This window comes from Chroicocephalus ridibundus, chromosome 1 (assembly GCF_963924245.1).
Source record: "Chroicocephalus ridibundus chromosome 1, bChrRid1.1, whole genome shotgun sequence".
Lineage (NCBI taxonomy): Eukaryota > Metazoa > Chordata > Aves > Charadriiformes > Laridae > Chroicocephalus > Chroicocephalus ridibundus.
In genome coordinates, this window is record NC_086284.1 from 123,057,058 (window position 1) to 123,073,934 (window position 16,877).

General features: G+C 39.9%; 1 protein-coding gene across 18 annotated transcripts in view; it reads right to left on the reverse strand.

Moving 5' to 3' along the window:
• The window catches only part of BBX (BBX high mobility group box domain containing), a 166,645-nt gene that overhangs the window by 142,747 nt on the left and 7,021 nt on the right, over nt 1-16,877 (reverse strand). For 2 of the 18 annotated variants that reach the window (XM_063349568.1, XM_063349515.1), the window contains exon 3: nt 5,536-5,624. The exons of the other annotated variants lie outside the window; for them this stretch is intronic. The gene's annotated coding sequence lies outside the window, so the exon portion shown is untranslated. The remainder of the gene's footprint in view (nt 1-5,535; nt 5,625-16,877) is intronic. 18 annotated transcript variants of the gene reach the window in all.

A 16,877-nucleotide genomic window follows, 5' to 3' on the forward strand; every position in this document is an offset into this window, starting at 1 on the left:
TTAGAGACTTAGAACTCAAAGGACAAGGTTAAGCAAGCGTGAGCATATAACCAGAGGTCTCGAATCATGCCTTCAATGAGACATACTTGATTAAGCCCCTTGTTCTTTTGCAGTGCTTTACATCCTGATCACAGAGTGTTTCAGGAGAGTGTTGACCATCAGCAGGTAACTGAAACAAAAGCAAGAAAAAGCGAAACAAGAACTCCAGCAGCCTAAAGACAGACTGGGACACTTTCCCATTCCTGGGAAAGGAGTAAGTTTCAGCCTTATGTTCTATATACTAGCCAACACCCAGCCAACACAGTCTCACTAGTTAGGGTGAGCTATTTTGATTATTTCCAATAATCCCCAAACTTGGATACTTTTAATGTTGTTTTGATTATTCAGAGTTTCCAATAAAAAACACCTCTACAGCCTCACTGAAGCAGCAGAAAATTCTTTCACTTCCACAGTCCCTCAGCCCCGACTGCTGTGTCCCACCTCGTGACCAGCAATCCCACGATGTCAAGGTGAGTTTGCAAGTTCGAGATGCTCACTGCCAATTTTTTAAACTGTGAACCTCACAGGCCAGCAAGTTCCTGAATGGCTTTATCCCTGCTCTCCATTCACAATGATGATGCACATTACAAGCAAATTACTACCACTAGGTGAAAATAAAAGTCTTTTTTGTTGACAAAGTAAGAATGCTTGAACTTTCTGTTTTGAAGTAAGACTCTTGAGGATAGAATCTTGTTCATTTGCCCAAATTCTTCGCAAGTCCAAGAAATGCCTACACAAGGTGAGTTTTTGAAATTTTGGTCTAACTTGCTCGTGATTTGAATGAATGCAACTACCAAAATCAGTTTATTACCTTTACTTTCCTTCAGATCACAGCTCTAGTACAGAACAGTTAGCTCCTGCCACCTTGTGGGACTCCACAGATTTCCCTGAAAGCTTGTTTCAGCAGCAAGCTAGTCAGTTAAAACACAAGCTTTCAGGAGTTACTTTCCTTGTGTTTCACCATGGTGAATGTTAAAATAAGAGAGAAATATTTATGGAGAGGGTATGCCATTTTGAGTATTTTCTGGTTCATTATTCTTAGCATTGTTTATATAGTTGAACTGCTGGATTTAGTAATCTTATGGAGGGTGTTTTAAATATTTAAATATCTGTCAAGAATCCTAAGTTTTGGAAGCTAATGTATCTAAGTTTAAAATAACACTATGATCAAATACTTGTCACCAGTAGTAAGTTTCACATATTTGAAATAGATTCCACATAGAAATAATATGAATTTAGGCTGAAAATCCTTGCTGCCAGGTGTAATTTTGAAATCCAATAATAATCTCAGTCTTATAAGGAATTATGCATGTGCTTAACTTTTAATATAGTGATAGCACATGTCCAATTCTCCCAAAAGATCTGATTCCATGTGATTACTTTTTAACTGCCGTTTGACTTCCTATTTTATGTTTTTCCTCTCCTCATCCCTCTCTACCCCTACCATACATGGCCAACTTAACAAACGAGTGAAGTTCTCCAAAGAAGAATGAGACAATTGGAATGGATGAACTTCTTCAACACAGTAACAAGCAGGTGAAGACCCATGGATCTCCATTCTGATGTCTTACATGTTGTCTACTGCCCCTCAGACAGGTAACTCACCACATCTACTTTGCGGAGGTGGAAAAGACAACAGCAGCTGCAAACAGTAGAGAAGAGATGAGGTTCTGTTTTCATTTAAGCAAATCCTCTGCTACTCCAGATCTCAAAAATGAAAAAGCACAGAGGAGTGCAAATGATGTGACTCCACGAACCCGATCAACAGCCTCAATGAACCTGCTCCTTTCTATTCTTAAAGCTAAGTGATTTGTTACAGATGCACAGAAATGCAAGAACAGTTAGGGAGCACTTCCCCCTCATCATCCCACAACTGCTTTATTGAACCTGGTGGAGATCTATTGTGCTGTGTACTTGATGCCAACTGCAGCAAACTTAACTCCTTGTAACTTCCTTCTGGTAAAGGAAAAACTGTTAACAGACTCAAAACAGGAACAGCTCTTCCTGACGTCACAAGCAAATCATCTCTAGTAAAGGCCTTAGTAGCTTATAAATAAACTCAAGAACAATAATTACAGATCCACAGCCAAAGGAAATATAGAAGGAATGTCCTCTTTCATCCATAAGCATAATGGATTTTTGCTAAAGAGTCAAACAATGACAAAATGTCAGGCAATGAATCAAGTTGGCACAGTATACTGGAGAGACAGAAATTTTGTGTTCTTGAATAAAAAGTTTTATGATCTCACAAGCTTCCCTGGTAACTTCACAAGTGGGTTGCCTCCGATAGCCATCATGTTCCTCCCCCCCCTTATCTCTTCCTATACACTCCTGAAGTCCCAGTACCCATACAATTAACTTATAAGCCAAAGTTCAGGGGTCTGTGACAACCTCTGACCACACCTCAGCTCCTGTAGTGAGAATCCCTCCCAGACCAAGCTGTGTCTGTGTCCTGACTGTCTGGAAGACACCAAAATGTTCCTGATATTTGTCCTTACCTGTCCCAATCTCCACTACAGGAAACCCAGACAAAGAGGCAGGGAGGTCTAGAAGAAAGTCCTCCGCCTGGATGACCAGGGAATCAGAACTGCAGGACATACCCCCACCTGCCCAAGACACAGCCAGCACCTTGCAAGGACAGCCCCAGTACCACTACCACCACACTCTTACCTCACTCTGGGAATTAGGAATACAGACATCTCCTTGTCACGAGCTATTTGGTTCAGCCTTTTCCCTGCTCTGGAGCACCATGATGTCAAGTCAGCCTCACTGTAACTGCAGACATGTATCTAAGAGCCACCTTCAGTCCTTGGCTACAGAGAAAAAGAAACAGCATGCTCTAGCACCAGAATGAATCAGATGCAACTGCAGGTCTCCATAACACCAGAAAGCATAAGAGGGAAATACTAGAACCTTACAAGAAATTCCACTTTGATGCAAGTGAATCATATCCTGCCATATCCTCTTATTTCCATTTTATTTCTCTACTATTCCTATATTCTTCAGTACTACCAATGCAGCAAGAAGATCTCTGAGCTAACTTTCTGCTTGCCTTCATACCCATAGCAGTCCAACTACAGTACCAGGGAGTTGAGCTACTACCTTATTATTCAGGATTGCTGCAAACCAGTGGTAGCATAGAGAGACTTCTCATACCCTGACTAGAAGTCCTCTTCTTGGTGAGCATAACTTAGTTGGAACTGATAACAACAGCACTCCCAAGCAGCATCAGACTGAAAAGTACCTGATGATTTTCAGTTCGCACTGTTGTCCACAGCATTCTGAACGCCAGCAGCCAAAACTAACCAGCATTAACTTTGCTTAAAGACGCAGGTTCTCTAAGGAGTCAGAAGCATCTGGTCCAGGTCAAGGAAGCATCACAGCATCACTTCAGCCTGGTTCCCATCTGAAACACTACTCCTTAGCTGTCAGGGTAAGATCTGTTTTACTTTTTCCTCAGAATATTTTTTTTTTCTGAAAAAAAACACCAGTATTTGACTTTTGCAGGCTTTTGTCGAGGAAACTTTACAAGCAGTTACATAAATTATTTTAGTCATGTATTAACTGGAGGAAGAAATAGTAAAAAACCAAACAAACAAAAACCAAAAAAACCCACTATTGGGCCACTTACCCCTTATGTTTTTATTTTATCTATACCCTTATTGATTTCCTTTCATTGTCAACTGTTTAGCCTTACACTTTAAGAAGGAAAAAAGGAAAGTTCTGAATGTAATTGTCCCTATTTCTCAAGAAACACCTCTAAAAATCACTCAAGTTACAGAATTTACAAAGTTCTATATGTAACAAGTCTTATCAGATTTCCAAGAGGAACCTCATTGCTTCATAAACCGGAATCCACAATCAGATCCATCTTCACCAATTGTTTCATTGATGCCAAGCCACAATGGCTTACCCAGAACTGTGCACGTGCCCAAGGATCTGTAACAAAACATCTCTGAGCAGGATCAGGTCCCTGTAAGATTAACTGCAATGTAAGGCTTCAATCCCACAACTGCAGTAACTCAGGTAGACTGCTATGACACATGCATTGCAGGACTGGGCCCTAAAATAACCAAGTATATAAAGATATTTGTCCTCTCCACAACTGAGGCACAATTCTTAAATAAAAATCAACCAAACAAAAAACTTCTGTATTTGTGAAATAAAAATCAATTATTTGGATAGCAGGCAGGACTAGCATTCTTCAGGCCAGTTCCTTAAGATCTACAGGCTAGTTCCCCATTTTTTGTTTTGTTGGTTTTTTTAGAAGTTGTTTTTCAGTTGTTTTTTTTTTTTCTTGAAGATAAATATTTTTATTCTAGTAATTCTTTCCCATCTCCCTACATGGCCCTTGCCTTTAAGATAAGCCCAACACAGGAGAAAGTCAAAAAGATGCAAGTTTGGCAGCATTTAAAAAACGGTCAGCAGTCAGAAAATCTGATAGCACTGGCCGGAACTGTAGAGCAAGGATGGGGGATAACTCCCCTTGGGATCTACAGATTTTTATTGATTATCTCCTTAGCCTTCTATCATTTTATTTCACAGTATAGCGCACAGATGGCTGGATTTGAAATCAGAAGGTGAACAAGGTATTAAGTATTTTCTGTGAAATCAAGTTCTGGTATGTTCAAGACTGTACCAACTGAGAAAGTGGAACATGCTTACAACCCCAGGTCAGCACAGAAGTCCGCAGCTCTGAACAGTACTAGCCTAAGAAAAGAACGCACGAGATTCACAGATTCTCAGTCTAATCTGCTTTAAAAGACAGTCATTAGGCTTCGTCGTTACTCACCCACTATGAAACCGCAAGTTTAAAGTTGGGACCTGAACTACAAAGTGCCCCACAAAACCCCACATTGCCACAATGCTGACTTCCTTACAGACCATTTGTGCCAATCCTTAGAGCAAGAATCTCAGGCTAGAGAGCTGAACTGAACACTCTGAAATACTTAAGTACAGACCAAGCCTGGCCTAAGAAGCCCATTTGAACAGTAGGACACTTTTGGCTCATGCCTGGAACCAGCATAAATGCCATCACCTTCACACATCTCAAACAGAACATGCTTATGCATCCTTGGAAAAGTCACTTTCAGAGAAGTAGGGAGAACTGAGGGCAATATTCGCACAGCACTGAGTTAAGAAGAGACTCTGGGTTGGAAGAACAAAACATCAAGTCCAAAAGCTCTGACCTACAAGGTTACGTTTCTATCATGCAGCAAACTCTTAAATGTAGAAGAATAATTCTGAATTGAACTTGGATGCCAACAGATTTGCTAAGTTCACAAATACTTAACCAGTAAGCCTGAAACTGATAGATGACAACTCGCTATCATTTTTTTCACCTACCAATATGGAGAAGTAATATGTGCACATACACAAGGCAGATGTTTTAGGAACAAAGAGGTAGCTGGTGTAATAAATTTAACAGTGACACAGAAACTTGCAGGAAGTTCAGGAGTTCCGTACTTGGTTCTGCCACCAGCCATCTGGTCTTACCTGAACATCCCTGGGTCTACTCTGCAATCTGCAAAACAGGGGTGGTAACACTGGTTCTGAAATGTTTGTAAAATGTAGTTAGTTGATGCCTGTAAAAGTACACAACAGGAGAGCAAAGTGTTATTACAGCCTATTAATGTGCTGTTTAACAAAATACTTAACACATAAATGACAACACCACCTGTGCTCTGCAGTACACACTCTTACAGACTTTGTTTATCTACCTGTTTAGGAAGTGAGTTGTTTTAACTCTCCGGTAGGAAGAAATGCTGAAAGTCAACCTGAAGTCCACCACTCTACAGTAAGAAGCAGGCATCTCTTCTAGACCTTCACAAAAATTAAACAAAACTGAGCCTCAGGGGAGAGTTTTCCCTAACTATTATAACACTACCACAATTCATGCCACTCCTATTTTACCCTATGATAGAGCCAACAATGGTAATAAAAAAAAAATAATGAAAAATTAAAAACTCTGGACAACTCTTCTCAACCTTCTGCCCTGCTACTCAGTACCAAGTTTTTCTTCCAGAGATTGCACAACACTTTACAAAGACAGAAGCCATCACCATCCTAAGTTTGTAAATGGAGAAACAGAGAGAAAGAAAGAGGAAGCACGCTGCCTGAGATCATGAAGCAAGTTAATGGTAAAAACTGCAGCACCAGCCAGTGTTTTTTTTCCGGTTCCATCCAGCACAATTTTCACCCTTTGCCAGAATCCTAGAAGGAAGTGCTAACCATTCATTTGCTTGCTAAAATATAAGTGCAGAGTTGGAATGCATTTTCACCCATCCCTCTGAATATATTTGAGCTTAAATAGTAAATTGTACTAGATACAGTATTGTGTATGCCCCAGGTCGTATTTCAAGAATTTAATTCAGTGTCTGGGACACATTTTACTAGAAACTCACTTCAAGATCATTCTTCTTCACTCCTAGCATGATCAGAGTATAATCTATGCATTATGCTAGGAAATGGTCTACCTTAGAAAATAGTCTTGTTTCAGCTATGCCAGAACACAATCAGAACAAGTGCTACGGCACCAGGATACTAGTCTATACCTAGCAAGTGATTTTTTTTTTATGTGTGTGCACTTCACTTCTACACCAGTTATTATACCAGCACACCTCGAAGGGTAAAAAAATCACACTTAGAGAAATGCAAGCACACCCTTGTGAAAGGAATTTTACAGCTTTTTTTAGTCGCCATAGCTGAAAAAGTTGTACTGGCATACTGTACCTTTATTCCAAGGTTACTGCACCCATGCTCATACTTTCACCCACATTTGTATCTCAGTGAAACTCACACTAATCACCTATATCATTATACCAGTAAAGTACAGATGATCCTTAAAGAATCCTCAATGAGATTCATTAAGGTTTTCTTCCAAGTCAGAATTTATTTCAACTGAAATCAATAGCAAAGTTCTCACGGAACTCAGCGTGACAGTGATTAGACCTAATGGGGCACAGCTCACACATAACAGCATAGCTCCTTTTTGGACGGGAGGTGGGGGAATCACACATATGATTAGCTGCCCCGTCACTTTTGGAGGTGTGAGGGGAGAAGTACCTGGGAAAGTGACAGAATCCATTTTGCAGACAGTGAGCAATACATATGATACTTTGCAAAGGATATTCCCCTGCAGCTTACCTTATACAAACTTGGAGGGCTCGGGCTAAGATAGTGCACCTACCTTTCCACTCCCTCTGCGCTTGGCTAGAGCTGCCATGAAAGCAGACTGCTTGGCAGCAACAAGAACTAGCAGAAACGCTTCCGGTTGTAAAGGTATGATTTTCTGGAAGTTCCTGAGTATAAAGTTGTTTCAAGAAAAAGACTGGCCTGCCATCCTAAATATGGACCATTGGTGGGATTATTTCACTAAATTGATCCATCTAGCTCACCAAACTAAAGGGAAAAAAGTGAGCTTTAATTACAGTGATGGGACCAAACACCCTCACGCGAAAATAAAAAAAAAAAAAAAACCAACAAACCAAAAAGGACCAAGGGTGTCTCATTCTTCTGACCAAGTGTTACTGATGTAGTTACAGCAGTATTTTAAACATGCAATGCTCCTAGCTGGTTTTGCCACAATCGCCATGACTAACGCAGCCAAATTCTGTTCAGCAGCCTCAGTGGAATTGCACAAGCTCACACCAACTCTGAATTCAGACCAAAGTGAATTTTATATCCAAATTTCTCAGCCTGACCAGTAGCCCATTTCAACGTAACCTAGCAGGAAAACACTGCTAAGCACATGCTGAGTAAAAGGCTTCTCTGAGACATCTCAGACAGAGCACCCTCAAAGATACCAATTCTCCTGAAAAAATCTTGGCTGAAATACTTATTTTCTGAAAGGGAAGAAAGCCTCAACATTTCACATGTCTAAGGGGGGAAAATGCAAGTTAGAACAAGGATAGTTCAATCCTATGGAAATGCAATAACTACAAAATCAGCCGCATTAGTAAGGCATTCTGTTTAAACACTTATGCTAAACAAGAGCTAATTGTTTAAGGGCAGATTCATAAAACATAAATGCTTCAGCAATGAACAGCTTCCATCAGAAAAGTTGCCGAAATATGTAACCACTTTATTTTCTTACTGATCTTGAACCAAATGTATGTGAAAATGAAAATGACGACCCTTTCAGGATGAGTGATTCATCTTTGCCTTGTTCTGTTCTTAAGAAAAAGAGCAGGTAATACTCAGTAATTTTCCCCATTTCAATTTTTTAAGGAAAGTTTTCTTTTTAAAAATTGACTGTTTTAAACATTTGTGACCTACAATAGCATTCTGACCTTTGTTTCAATTTTCTTCCATTTTCTATTTAGTTTTCTAATCTTATCTTTTTATATTTAGTTATACAAGATCACAATAACTGTTGAGACTTTGAATACCCTACACATTGATATGAAAGAATATGGAAAAACAGGACAAAGACAGGATCACGAAACCTATGTTTGCGCTGGGGAGAGAAGGCCATAAAAACACTTCTTGAAATGTGTAACGCCTCCTTCAGTGGGCAGGGACAAAATTGCATTATATGAGTAGTTTGTATAACTGTGCCACCAGGCCTCAGGCACACTCTACGTTTCTGAGCACAACCCTTCTACTACCAGAGGTCTAACTCCACATTCCTTAACATGGAGACGCTGCTACAGAGTTCTCCTGCTGCTGAAAAATGATGTGGAGCTGCAGAGTCAATACATGTTATCAAGCTCTTTTGGCTCTGCCCAGATGCTATTAATATTTTGGTAGGGTGGGGGTTAGAATTCTTTACCCGTGTTAGCCCACTGAGTTTCTATGACATATTTACCTGGGTTTTTTTTTTTCCCCTCCTCATTCTTTCTTCATCTAATACTTTAGTAATACATTCAGCATCCAGTAACCAACTTGGTTTCTGGACACCAGTGGTGCTAGATTCCTTCCTAGAAGCTGTGACGTTCCCCCCCTCAACCATTAAGGTCACAGTCACATGCCACAGTTTAGGGGAAAGTTTGCAACAGCAATTTTAAAATAATAACTTAATTTTTTTTGACTGTTAAGTACTTAATAAGTGTAAACAGACAGGTATCTGTTGACCTATATCTGCTAGAAGCTACAGAGGGGTCTAGCTCCCACAAAAAAAAAAAGTTACTACGGCCACAGTACCACTTAGTGAGCTACTCCACACTCCTTAACGGCGGAAGATACTGCCTACGGCATCTGTTATTAGAAATAGAAAGTTTGGATAATAGATACTGAAGTGATCTGAGAAAATATATTCAAGTTTAACAAAAACAAATTAATCCTTTCTGAACAAAGAAATCAGAACAAAATTTCAATCAGATGGTATTGATACTACATGTATTTTAATTTTAAAAAATCCTAATTTTAATTTAAATTATGACGAAACAATGTTAAATTCTACTGTAATATTATATAACTTAATTTATATAAAATTAAAATAAATGGCAAACGTTTGATGCCAAAACTGTGAACAAAGTTCAAATACTGAACAGGTGAGTCTTCACTGAAGGACCAGGAACAAGTATTAAGGTTTAGAACCTCAAAGTAGTACCTTCCACTGCATTTGCAGAGAAAAAGTCTTTGCTCCAAAAGTCACTTAGTAGAGTTTCGTGTAAAGTTGAGAAATTAATTGGGAATTGAGAAAGCAAGATCACTTGTTTTCCTCCTCATCTGAGAAATCAAAGCAGAGAAGTTTGAGTTCTACTAGTTCTAAAAGCTTGTGTTCAGTTACAACAGAATTGGTTACCTTAGTAGGAATAATACTTTACTTACATTTTAAGTGTAAACTCCGTTTGCAATAGCTGGTGTGTACATGCGTGTTCGTGCATGAGTGTGGCTTTATTAAACAGGGCATTCTTAAAGGCCACATCTAAAAGACATAATTTCTCATGTCCTAAATCAAAACTTTCTTAACAGTTGCAATCTAAATAAATGCATGGAAGCCATGCAATCACTTAGAAAGTGTGCAGGCATACAGTGCATCCTCTGAACTAACAGAAAAAGTAGCACCAAATTTAGTGTAAAGACTATATTTAGCAACATATTTTAATGGTTGTCTACCAATAGAGATTGCTTCTGAGAAAACAAATACAAAAATACCAAAGCAAAATGAGATTAAAAGTGCCAATTTAAAACAAGTGTTTATTGGCCAAAAATCATGATTTAAATCAATTCCACAGGTGTAACTGGAATGTCCAGGCAGCAGACACATAAGCCCACGTACAGAGGGGCTCACAAGGGCCAGTAGCAGGAGGTGTAAAAACCTCCCTGCTCTCACTGTGCCTGCCCCCACTCTCTCCTTCAGCCCTGTTCAATCTCTCCAAAGCCTGTTAGTGCTCCACAAAACACCATCCCCCACTCACAAAGATATTTATTTTTTTTTCTCCAGGATCCTTGAATAAGGGAACACATACTGTCCTCACTGGAAAACCTGAACCCTGCCCTTCTCTCCTGCGACCGATTGCACGGGGATGTCTGTGATGACTGCCACACCTCCTGCGTCCACAAGTGAAGAGTAACAGCAGACTTCAAATGCAGGCCTGTGGGTCCATCCGGGAAAGCAAGACTGCACCCAGAAACTAGATCACCCGTGGCACAGAAACCAGGACGACAATTCTTAGGCCAAACACAGCAGCTGGCCAGTTTCCTCAGGTGCTTCCCTCCCTGCGCTCCAGCATCCTCTCACTCACCCAGGCCCCATCGCCACAGCGAAACAGAAAGCTCGACAGGGACATCCTCGAGAGTCCACTTCACCAATATAAATAAATAATCTGCTTCCTCTAGACATGTCTCTCAGGAGGGCAGGATCTTCCTTTGCCGATTAAAAACCAGGAAGACTTTGCAGGCACGCAGGCCCAAAGCTTTGTTTGGAGCTTCCACCTGAACAACGGGCCGGCCCTGAGTAACAGCAAACTGAACAAAGATTCCAAAACCTGCAACTAAGCATCCAGATCTCTTCCCCAGCATCCTCCGAAGGAAACCGATGGTCTGAACTGTGGTGGGGCCCCTCACGGTGTAATATTTTTGCCTGGGTCACTTTTATCCGTAGACTTTATTTACTTTCTGCTGCTTTGGTACACAATGCTGAGGTGAGACAGATGAGCACAAGCAAGCACATACAAGGGATGGTAGTAAATCAGTATTTTCCTTGCAAGAGAAACACTTAAAAGATAATTTTCCACTCACACACAGGCAATTCTCTCTCATATTAATGAGAATCGGACACATTCAACCAATCATCATACTTAGCTATCCATAACTTACTTCCCTTATTTAAGGTTTTCCATACTGAGAAATAAAGTCAAAAACTTCCTCCCCTTGCTCAAGTTCTGACACTTGTGCTCTTTATTTAGTCCAACAGTTTATAAAGAATGGCACTGGAGCTTCTGCTTATTCTTTCAGCACTGGAACCCATTTTTAATAAATAGAATAGAGGAAGTAAATTGTGAATAGTCATTTGCATTAATGCATTTGCTACTAGTTTTGTCATTCTTCATTTTGCAGACACCAAATTTCCCCCTCTGAACACCTCTGTTTCTCCAAAAGCAGCTGGAAATTAATGATGCTATTTTTATTTTCTTATTAATTTGTATGCCATAGCTCTAATCAGTGCTGGATCATGCTGCAATTTTGCGTACTTGTTTCAAAATATATTATGAGCACTTGATGACTGCTGTTTAACACAATGTATGAAAGAGTATCTCAAACAAATTAAAGGGAAGAAATACAAATACAGACACTTTACTTAAGTAAGACAAAAAATTACAAACGTATTCAAACAAGAGGTAAACCCTGAAACTCACAAGTTTGCGGCACGGAGCACTCACTGATTAGAGCTGAGGTAGGCAGGAAGTCTGCATTATTCAACATGAAACAGGGATATAAAGAAGCCTTCTGCAAAGAGAAAGAAAATCTGAAGCTAGACTTACCAATGAAGTTGAAGTAATAACGCTACTTCTTTCCAAATCTATCATCTCCAACCATTGATTTGCAGCACATCAGAATGCTTTCTTTGGCTGGCCATATAAACAACTTGGGAAGCAAACGTACTCAAACAAAATGGCACACACGCCAAGCGACATACCATCTACCAAATGACATTCCCACACTTTATGTTCTTCCACCCTCTTCTCATTTATGGGAACCCTGCATATTCCAGCAATGTCTCTACTCCTAACCCTTCCTGCATTGCTCATCATCAGATCAAGGACTGCCTATAAGCTTGTGCACTCATCACCAAGTACAACTGAGCACGACCCCGACAGGACTATCAGCGCATCAATAATTAAGAATAATGTGAAATCTGCAGCTTTCCTGAGGAATTACAGGCCACCAGCAACTTCAGGCAGCAGTTCTGCGAAGGGGTGCACATTGCTGATGCAGCTCTGGTTCTGTTTTTTTGTTCAGGAATCCAACTGCACAGTTACAGCTACAGGACTGAGCTCTTCAGTAGTTAGGACAAGATACGTTGATGTTCCTGTACTTCACCCCGTAAGTAATAAAAAAAATAATATAAAAAAATCAGCATGATGTTGCTAACTGTAGATCACTGTAGGCACGATGTGGCTGAAGACCACTTGTGGAAAGCAAATCAAAACATGGCCGGCCACAAAAATGCCTTTTTGATCAAACTGGCAAAAAGAGAGCAACTTACTCCCAACTTTCACAGACAGATTTTAATGCAGAACATCACAATGTTTCAAATCCACTGACTTTCATGGAGTTACTTCACAGTGAAGAGGCTGAAATAAGACCAAAAAAAAAAATAAAAAAAATCAAGTTCCCCCTCACTCCTTCCATTCTCTCCCCAGGTTTTCTTTATCCAGCTTCATCTCCAAATCTCTCGTGATATCTTTCTCTTAAATATTGCTTTGACAACCACAAAATAACGCATTCTCTCACATACACGAACAAAAACCTAGGATTATTAGCTTCATAAAAGAACACAGAGACTGAAAAGCGAAGACTTACTACTCTACTGCAAGAGACACAATCCTAACTATTATCGTGTGACATGCATTACCCACCGCCACTGCTGGGTAACTCTTGATTGTACAGGACATGGGTACAAATGAAATATATATTAAAAAAAAAGAAAAAGACAACCTCTGACGAGGCATATGTTTAAAACCCCTTACGAAGCTGGCAGAAAAAAAAACATACTGGGAAAAGAACTGAAAGGTATAGGTTGAAAGCCACCAACCCAACAGCAGTTAAGTACTGCCCGGCACACGCAGCAGTAGGGTGTAGTCACCAACCCAACCCAACCCAGCCCACCAGAGGCCCAGGACCAGGTTTAAGCTTTCCTCACTTGAACCCTGCCACAGGCCAGTACAGCTCTCATCAACAGCACCAAGGAGCAGGACTTTTGCACACATGCTTGGGCCTGCCAAGGGGAACGCTGGATTCCAGAAGAGCAGAACGAAGCCCCTCCTGAGAGCGTGCATGGCCAAAATCTTCCTGTTGATACACCTGTGTAAGAGGAGAGTATCCCCACAGCCAGGCACAAAGTTAGTGTGGATTCACAATGTCTCAAGCAGACTCCTCAACGATTTGCTACACACATATTACCTTTCAGAAAGAATAATAAAAACACAAACTAAACAAAACACACCAAACAGGCAGAAGGAAGACACACATTCCCACTTTCTCTCAGCAAGGGAAGGTGTAGACAGGACTTAAGCTTCTTGTCAAGAGAACTTCCACTTGAATTAAGCTCCATAGATCCCACATTGTGCAAGTCCCCAGAATTATTTTTATTTTTGCTCAATGAGGCTCTCTGTGACAATAAGGGTCAATAAAATGCTACTTCTTATTTTCAGTGATGGCTACATTTTAAAAAATCTCTTATATCGAAAAACCCACATGGAAGATTTCTGACCATAAAAATTCCGTGCTTCCTAAGCAACTGATTTTCTTAGTGTAGTCTCATAAAATCCTGTTAACTTTCCTTCCCCTCCCTAAAAATTGAAATTTTGTTGTACTAGCTTTCTTTGTACTCAGATATGCCTGAAGCTAGTTTATTTTTGCATGCTGAATTGTCCATGCTCATAAGGACTTGCTATTACATTATGCATTTCTGTGCTATAAAGGAAAAGGCAAGAACACTGAGAAGTGTCAAAACCATGCTTTTCCTCTTTGTTGATTCATCTTTTATGTAATCAAATTTATAAATATTAAAAATAATAAAAAGCTGCTATCATTGTGAGAATATCACAATTAGGTGTACACTCAGGCATTAAGTAAAGTATGCTTTATTCCTCAAATACAGCTCCGATTTTAAAATCAAAGCCAACTCATTCTCAGTAACTAAACACTAGTAATCAGCAAATCTGAGAATCTCACAGGATGAAGTACATTTATCAGGTCTGGAAGTTCAAATTAGTAAGCTACCCTATTTATCACAATACTGCCAGAGTGCCAAAGTAGCTGCTTCTGTCAATTCTGTGTTTCATATGAAAACTAGTTGTGATTTCACATTAGATTATGAATATGAAAAATAATTTAATTGTAAAGGAATTTTTCACATGTACGCATATATTAACAACATTGCTATGAAAACCAGTAACTTACTTCATAAAGTTAATACAAGTTAGTATTAAATAAGTAGTGTAATATACACAGCAGCCTAAATACAATGTTTAGTGACAAAAAATCTTAAGTAAGCTCTCCTCCTACTTTAGACTCTCCTGTCAATAAATATAACTGAACTGAAAGTCAGCAACTTCACACTATTCTGAAGGTGTTTTTTTTTTTTTTTCCTTTTTAAAGCAGCATTATGAATGAAAGTTGAGTATTAGCAAAAGATGCCTAACTGGCACAGAATTCAGTGAGACTACTCACATGTCAAGAAAGGCATTTACCAGGAAAGCTTCAGAGCAGTAGCACACACCAAGGGAACGGACACAAAATTAAGGAGTAAGATGCGGATTTTTATTCCATTCCGTGCTAATGCTTAACCAGCTAAGTGACTGCAGGCAAGGCTATGCTCCTTCAGTGCTTTGTATCTCAGATGCCTAAAACACGGATAAAAATGACTGTTCCTTGTTTTGAGGTGTGTGATTACAATATGGCTTATGTACTTCACCAGACAGGACACAAGCACATGAATAAGGCAATGCCTACAACTGCCAATTATTAATTTCATTATTATTGAGAGATTAACATATGGGGTTTGGTTTTTTTCCTTTTTTTCCAAGCAATGCAATCTAACAGCAGCCCATCAAACCATTCTTAAAAGTTAGAGCAATTCTTATGCTGGTTCAGGTCTTACCCCTTCTGAAACTGTCAAGAAGGGTAAGAGCTGTAGGAGGCGTCTGTGAAATTCACACGTCCACTAGCACCAGGCTCACCAGGTGGCTGTCAGACAGAAACACTTTATCACTACTGATCTTAAAAAAAAAATAAAATAAAATAATAAAAAGGAAGTAAGTCCTAATAATCTTTTGACATAAAACAGAATGAAAAAGCTTCTGACAATGATACCCCAGGAAAGAAGGGAAACATGGTAGAAAGAAAAGAATGAAAATTAAGAATACAGAAGTCAGAAAGTTGACTTTCCTGTTTCTTCTCAAGAATATTCTGAAACACAAACAACTACTGTTTCAACCCAGTTTTACAGACTCCTAAGTAATAAAGAAAATATAAATTATTAAGGCTACAGTAAGGTAAAACACTATCCCTACTGCTTTAAAACAAACTTAATTCACTCAGCAAAAACATTCCAATATATGGGTGCCGTATGATTTAGTGATACAGGGAAGTACTGCTAGTCTCCATGTCAAAGGGACACATGGCTGTGTTTCCAAGAGTAAACTCTGACCCTGGAAGCCAGTGCTGGGCCACAGCAGTGCCACTGACTCCACCAGCAGCTGCGGCTGGCCATCCCCACAGCAGGGCACAGGCAGTCCAACTCGGCTCCAAAATTTGGAAAGTGGGCTCTGCTTTTGACTACATCACCTGCCAGAGCTCACAGAGACAACCTGCGACACACTCAGAAAGCAAAAACAGAGTTTCAGTTCAGTTCCAACTGAAATTTACAGTACCTTCCTCCATGAAGGAACCACCTTCAGATGAAGTGCCTGAACACTACATGTGCCACATACTGTCAAAAGAGAGGCAGTGTTGCACCTCCCAGGTGCCCAGATTTTACTGCAAGTGCGTTTACAACATTCACAGGATGGCAGAGCCCTGCATGCTGCAGGTCTCGTCTATTTCACCTGCACCTCCCCACCACTACATGCAGTGGAAGCGTAACTCTCCCCAGCTAGCTTGGTCAAAATTTCCTGTCTTCATGCCACCCCGCTACCACCTCTATGCCAGAAGACTGTCCTTGCCTAATGCCACGGTGACTGAGCTTCAGAGACACTGCACATCCTCAGCCTGCAGACCACGAGCAGCAGCAACCTGGAAGAACTTTAAGCTCTGAAGGTGAGCAATTGTATCAGTGAATTTAACAAGACTTGTCATCTGCTTAAAGATATTCACGTGCTTACAGGATCGCAAGCTACGGAACCACTAATTTACAAAGTGTATTAAGATCATTCTGGATGAACAGGAAAAATGTTAGCTATAAAATAACTGCACAATTACCTCTGATATTTTACGTGGAAAACTGACATTTAATATCTTTAATTATTCACACAACAGCTATGAAAGAGAAAGGTTTTCTTCCTTGAATGGGAAAATAAACATGGACAAATTCCTCTCACCATCGCTCCTACACTCCTTTCCTACATAAACCTCCTGATGAAATCACTGGAAGTTTTGCAGGTAATGGGTCTACAGCAAGCAGCCCCCAAAAAATTCAAAAGCATCAAGGGCAAGCTTCTTAAATA